The sequence below is a fragment of the Rhincodon typus genome, chromosome 1 (assembly GCF_021869965.1).
Source record: "Rhincodon typus isolate 14 chromosome 1, sRhiTyp1.1, whole genome shotgun sequence".
In the NCBI taxonomy this organism is placed as follows: Eukaryota; Metazoa; Chordata; class Chondrichthyes; order Orectolobiformes; family Rhincodontidae; genus Rhincodon; species Rhincodon typus.
In genome coordinates, this window is record NC_063332.1 from 28,284,004 (window position 1) to 28,291,742 (window position 7,739).

Consider the following 7,739-nt stretch of genomic DNA (forward strand, 5'->3'; position numbering starts at 1 on the left):
GGCAGGAGTAGGCCATTAGGCCCTTTGAGTCTGCTCTGCCATTCAACATTATAACAGCTGATCATCCAACTCAGTACCCTGTTCCTGCTTTCTCCCCACATCCTTTGATCCCTATAGTCCTAAGAACAATATCTGCACCTTTCTTCTAAATCTTTAATATTTTGGCCTCAACAGTTTCCTATGGCAGAAAATTCCACAGCCCCACCCTCGGGGTATAGAAATTTCTTCTTATCTCTCTCCTAAAAGGCCTATCTTAGACTGGTTCTGGACTCTTCGGCCATCAAGAACATCCTTCCCACATTTACCCTGTCTAATCCTATTAGAATTTTATAGGTTTCCATAAGATCTCTCTCTTTCTTCTAAACTCTCACAAATGTTGTCCTAACCAATCCAGTCTCTCTGTGTACATCAATCCTATTATCCCAGGATCACTCTGGTAAAATTTCTTCGCATTCCGTCAATTGCCAGAACATCCTACCTCAGAAAAGGAGACCAAAATTACGCACAATGATCCAGGTATGGCCTTACCAATGCTCTGTATGATTGTACTCAAAGGTGAGGGGAGGTGGGAGTAACAACTTTTGATATCAAGGTTGCATTTGACTTAGTGTGGCATCAAGAATCCCTACCAAAACTGGAGTCAGTAGAAATCAGGGCAAAGCTCCAAAACTGGTTGAAGTCATACCTGACACATATAAAGATAGGTGATGTTGTTGGAGGTCAGTCATCTCAGCTCCAGGACATTTCTGCAGGAGTTCCTCAGGCTAGTGTCTTAGGTCCAACCATTTTCAGCTGCTTCATCAATGACCTTCCCTCTATCATTGGTCAGAAGTGGGGATGTTTACCGATTATTGCATAATGTTCAGCATCATTTCCTCAGGTACAGAAACAATCCATGAACAAATACAACAAGACCTGGACAATATCCAGGCTTAGGCTGAAAAGTGGCAAGTAAAATTCACACCACACAAATGTCAGGCAATCACCGTCACCAATAAGAACCAATCTAACTACCGACTTTGATATTCAATGGTATTACCATCACTGAATTTCACCACTATCAACATCCTAGGGTTTACCATTGATCAGAAACTCGATTGGACTAGCCATATAAAAACAGTGGCTAATAAAGCAGGTCAGAGGCTGGGCATACTGCAGCAAGTAACTCTTCTCCTGACTCCATAAAACTTGTCCATCATCTACAAAGTACAAGTCAGGAGTGTGATAGAATACACCCCGCTTGCCTGGATGAATGCAGCTCCAACAACATTCAAGAAACTTGACACCATCCAGGACAAAGCAACCTACTTGATTGGCACCACATTCTCAAAATTCAATCAGTCCACCACTGATGCTCAATAGCAGCAATTTTAACTAGCTATAAGATATACAGCAGAAATTCATCAAAGATCCGTAGACAGCACCTTTTAAACCTATGATCAATTCCATCTGCAGGTCTATGGGAACATCACCGCCTGCAAGTTCTCCTCCAAGCCACTTGCTATCATGAGTTGGAAATATATCACCATTCCTTCACTGTTGCCAGATTGAAATCATGGAATTTGCTCCCTAATAACATTGTGAATCTACCTACAGTGCATAGTCTGCATTGATTCAAAAAGGTTGTTCACCACCACCTTCTCAACAGCGTTAGAGATGGGTGATAAATGCTTCCCAGTCATCGACACCCATGTCCCATGAGTGAATAAAAATAAAAATCCTCTCACTTTAAAGCTGCAAACTATATGACCATAAGGCCATAAGGTAAACAAGCAGTATTAGGCTATTTGGTCCATTCAGTCTGCTCACCATTCCAGCATGGCAGATATGTTTCTCAACCCCATTCTCCTGGCTTGCCATGTAACCCTTGATTCCCTTACCAGTCAAGAACCTATGTATTTCTGTCTTAAATACACTCAATGACTTGGCCTCCGCAGCCTTCTGTGGCGCTCCACAGGTTAACCACCCCCTGGCTGACAAAATTCCTCTTCAAGGTGCAGGGCTGGATGAACACAGCAGGCCAAGCAGCATCATAGGAGCAGAGAGGCTGACGTTTCGGGCCTAGACCCTTCATCAGAAAAGGGGGAGGGGAAGGGGGTTTTGAAATAAATAGGGAGAGAGTGGGAGGCGGATAGAAGAGGGATAGAGGAGAGGATAGGTGGAGAGGAAACAAACAGGTCGAAGAGGCGGGGATGGGGCCAGGAAAGGTGAGTGTAGGTAGGGAGTTAGGAAGGGGATAGGTCAGTCCAGGGAGGACGGACAGGTCAAGGGGGCGGGATGAGGTTGGTCGGTAGGAGATGGAGGTGCGGCTTGGGGTGGGAGGAGGGGATAGGTGGGAGGAAGAACAGGTTAGGGAGGCAGGGACGAGTTGGACTGGTTTTGGGATGCGGTGGGGGGAGGGGAGATTTTGAAACTTGTGAAATCCACATTGATACCATTGGGCTGCAGGGTTCCCAAGCGGAATATGAGTTGCTGTTCCTGCAACCTTCGGGTGGCATCGTTGTGGCACTGCAGGAGGCCCAGGATGGACATGTCGTCTGAGGAATGGGAGGGGGAGTTGAAATGGTTCGCGACTGGGAGGTGCAGTTGTTTGTTGCGAACCGAGCGTAGGTGTTCTGCAAAGCGGTCCCCGAGTCTCCGCTTGGTTTCCCCGATGTAGAGGAAGCCACACCGGGTACAGCGGATGCAGTATACCACATTGGCAGATGTGCAGGTGAACATCTGCTTGATGTGGAAAGTCTTCTTGGGGCCTGGGATGGGGGTGAGGGAGGAGGTATGGGGGCAGGTGTAGCACTTCCTGCGGTTGCAGGGAAAAGTGCCGGGTGTGGTGGAGCTGGAGGGGAGTGTGGAGCGGACAAGGGAGTCACGGAGAGAGTTGTCCCTCCGGAAAGCAGATAAAGGTGGGGAGGGAAAGATGTCTTTGGTGGTGGGGTCGGATTGCAGATGGCGGAAGTGTCGGAGGATGATGCGTTGGATCCGGAGGTTGGTGGGGTGGTACGTGAGGACGAGGGGGATTCTTTTTTGGTTTTTATTGCGTGGACGGGGTGTGAGGGATGAGGTGCGGGAGATGTGGGAGACACGGTTGAGGGCGTTCTCGACCACTGAGGAGGGGAAGTTACGGTCCTTGAAAAACGAGGACAACTGAGATGTACGGGAGTGGAATGCCTCATCCTGGGAGCAGATGCGGCGGAGGCGAAGGAATTGGGAATAGGGGATAGCATTTTTGCAGGAAGGTGGGTGGGAGGAGGAGTATGCTAGGTAGCTGTGGGAGTCGGTGGGCTTGAAATGAATATCGGTATCGAGGTGGTTGCCCGATATGGAGACAGAGAGGTCCAGGAAGGGGAGAGAGGTGTTAGAGATGGTCAGGAAGGGGAGAGAGGCGTACCTACACCGGCCCTAAACCCCACCTCTTCCTCCGTTACATTGATGACTGTATCGGTGCCGCCTCGTGCTCCCACGAGGAGCTCGAACAGTTCATACACTTCACTAACACCTTCCACCCCAACCTTAAATTTACCTGGACCATCTCTAACACCTCTCTCCCCTTCCTGGACCTCTCTGTCTCCATATCGGGCAACCACCTCGATACCGATATTCATTTCAAGCCCACCGACTCCCACAGCTACCTAGAATACTCCTCCTCCCACCCACCTTCCTGCAAAAATGCTATCCCCTATTCCCAATTCCTTCGCCTCCGCCGCATCTGCTCCCAGGATGAGGCATTCCACTCCCGTACATCTCAGTTGTCCTCGTTTTTCAAGGACCGTAACTTCCCCTCCTCGGTGGTCGAGAACGCCCTCAACCGTGTCTCCCACATCTCCCGCACCTCATCCCTCACACCCCGTCCACGCAATAAAAACCAAAAAAGAATCCCCCTCGTCCTCACGTACCACCCCACCAACCTCCGGATCCAACGCATCATCCTCCGACACTTCCGCCATCTGCAATCCGACCCCACCACCAAAGACATCTTTCCCTCCCCACCCTTATCTGCTTTCCGGAGGGACAACTCTCTCCGTGACTCCCTTGTCCGCTCCACACTCCCCTCCAGCTCCACCACACCCGGCACTTTTCCCTGCAACCGCAGGAAGTGCTACACCTGCCCCCATACCTCCTCCCTCACCCCCATCCCAGGCCCCAAGAAGACTTTCCACATCAAGCAGATGTTCACCTGCACATCTGCCAATGTGGTATACTGCATCCGCTGTACCCGGTGTGGCTTCCTCTACATCGGGGAAACCAAGCGGAGACTCGGGGACCGCTTTGCAGAACACCTACGCTCGGTTCGCAACAAACAACTGCACCTCCCAGTCGCGAACCATTTCAACTCCCCCTCCCATTCCTCAGACGACATGTCCATCCTGGGCCTCCTGCAGTGCCACAACGATGCCACCCGAAGGTTGCAGGAACAGCAACTCATATTCCGCTTGGGAACCCTGCAGCCCAATGGTATCAATGTGGATTTCACAAGTTTCAAAATCTCCCCTCCCCCCACCGCATCCCAAAACCAGTCCAACTCGTCCCTGCCTCCCTAACCTGTTCTTCCTCCCACCTATCCCCTCCTCCCACCCCAAGCCGCACCTCCATCTCCTACCGACCAACCTCATCCTGCCCCCTTGACCTGTCCGTCCTCCCTGGACTGACCTATCCCCTTCCTAACTCCCTACCTACACTCACCTTTCCTGGCCCCATCCCCGCCTCTTCGACCTGTTTGTTTCCTCTCCACCTATCCTCTCCTCTATCCCTCTTCTATCCGCCTCCCACTCTCTCCCTATTTATTTCAAAACCCCCTTCCCCTCCCCCTTTTCTGATGAAGGGTCTAGGCCCGAAACGTCAGCCTCTCTGCTCCTATGATGCTGCTTGGCCTGCTGTGTTCATCCAGCCCTGCACCTTGTTGTCTCGGATTCTCCAGCATCTGCAGTTCCTACTACCCCAAAATTCCTCTTCATCTCGGTTCTAAAGGGTCATCCCTTCACTCTGAGGCTGTGCCCTTGGGTACTAGTCTCTCCTACTAGTGGAAACATCTCCATGTCCACTGTATCCAGGCCTCTCAGTATTCCGTAAGTTTCAATTAGATTGCCCCCTCATCCTTCTAAACTCCATCAAGAAGAGACTCAGAGTCCTCAACTGCTCCTCGTGTGACAAACCTTATCCCTGGGATCGTTCTTGTAAACTACCTCATAGTCCACATAGCCATGGTCTTACCATGTTTCCTGTTTTGTTTTTTATGTCTGACTAGAATGTATAAAATTTACAGTTTGTCCATATGCTGTTTGAATAGTTGCCATTGCCATCTGCTCTCATCCTTTTAAGTAAATCTCCCCAGTTTATCATTGCTAGCTTGTGCTACGTATCATCATGATTTCCTTAATTTAAATTCAGGACCCTCGTCTCAGAAACAACCATGTCACTCTCCAATCTTAATAAAAAATTCTATCCTACTGTGGTTACTCTTTCCTAAAGGCCCAAGCACAACTAAATTGACAATTATTCCTTCCTCGTTACATAATACGCAACCAAAGATGGCCTTTTCTGCAATTGGTTTCGCTCCAAGAATTCCTCCTCTACAGTATTGCTGTTGATCTGATTTGCCCAATCTAAAGCAAATTGAAGTCGCCTGTAATTACAGCCGAACCTATACTACTGGCATCTCTAATGTAGTGTTGTTGCATTGATTACTTCATTATCTGAAGGGTCATGAGTGGTACTGAGCCCTAGAATCATCAGAGAACACCCCCTCTGAAGATGATTTGGCCTAGGGTACTATTCTGAGGAACATCTTCAGTGACGTCCTAGGACTGAGCTAAATCCTGACATGGCAACAACATAAATGCACTTGTCAGTGGGTAATGGGATCATAAGCTCAAGTCCTCCTTGATTTTTGTCTCAAGACAAGGAATGCTTTATAGGTAGTGCATCAGCTGCAATCCCAGTAACATCGGCCATTTCAGCACAGATGCACAACCTGGGACCTTGAAATTATTTAATGTTTAATACACAGACTCCTCCAGTCTCTCACTTTGAGCACTTTTATCTACATTGTAATCAATATTGCAACACCAATCCGCTAGACAGACTAAGCTTGAAAAGTTTTGTCTCATTCTGCAGACTGTTTTGTTCTTATCATGTATGAGAGCTGATTTCCACTTGCCATTAACTATTTAGGAGATTGTTTATTAACAGGCCTTTATCACAGATTGCACAACATTGTCTTGAATGCAGAAAGATCACAATAAACTCTTGTAAATGCATTTCATTTACTATTCCAAGAGAATACCAGATTCTGCCAAATTCAATTGAATTATCAAACAATCTAAATTAGGAGACTACATTCACAGACATTACCATTCCTGAATCACCCAGTATCAATGTGTTGGTGTTTCTGTTGACTGGATAATGAACCAGAACAGCTATATAAAAACTAAGGCTACAAGAGTAGATCAGAGGCTCAGAATCTTGCAGGAAGTAGCTCACCTCCTGGCTTCCCAAAGTCTGGAGTCATCTACAGGGAAAAGTCAGGAATGTGATCAAATACTCCCCACTGGCATGGATGAGTGCAACTCCAACAACACTGAGGAAGCTTGACACCATCCAGGACAAAGCAGCCCATTCGATTGGCTGCATCTCCATAAACATTCACCCTCCATCACTGATGCATAGTCGCAGCAAGTTCTACAAGATGCATCAGGCTCTTTAGATATCACCTTCCAAATCCGTAACCACCACCATCTAGAAGGACAAGGGAAGTAGATACATGTGATACATCACTGCTGCATCTCAGAAGGAGGAAAAAATTGAGGAGTTCAATATGAGAAGTCAAATCATTGGATGCAATGGTACATGAAGTTCACTGGCCCCACGAGTGATCAACATCAAGAATTGCATTTTAAAATCCTATTTTAGCACCACTAGCCTCAATTCATCACACTCCATCACTTGCTCAACATTCTTTACCAGTCAAGATACTCCTATGCTCCACTACACCATTACACAGTTAACACTGCTGAAATTACCTACTGGCATTACATAGTTTGCATTCTGTCAACTATTCAACTATGGTAGGCATACCACCTAAATAACTGCATCCACCCACTAGGCCCCTTCCCATGAAGGATGATGAATGTAAATAACACAATGATTGGTGCAATTAGAAGCCCACAAAATAGTCTGTGGCCAGTGTTGGCAAGCATTTGGAGCATGCAGCAGACTATCACAAGTCATGTGGGAGGAGGTTTTAGCTATGGGAGTCGGTGGGTTTGAAATAAATGTCGATGTTGAGGTGATTACCAGCGATGGAGATGGTGAGGTTCAGGAAGGGGAGGGAGGTATCGGAGATGGTCCAGGTGAATTTGAGTTTGAAATGAAAGTTATTTTATCTATGAGAGTCGATGGATTTGTTTTTGGCTATGGGAGTTGGTGGGTTTGAATTTTAGCTGTGGGAGTTGGCTGGTTAGAATTTGAATTCTATCATAAATCATGAGATTTGTTCCACCAAATATGCTATAGATCCTCCAGAGTGGTCTGGGTAGGTCCTGAGTGGTACTGAAGAAGGGTTCTGATCCAAAACATTGACTTTGCTGCTCCTTGGATGCTGTCTAACCTGCTGTGCTTTTCCAGCTCCATTTGTTTTTTGACTTTGGTCTGGGTAGCAGAATTCTTGTTTAAGCACACTATCATGTCTTTACTCCATCAGATTTTTTTGATGTTATCTGCTACATATGTGTATGAGTTGCAAATCA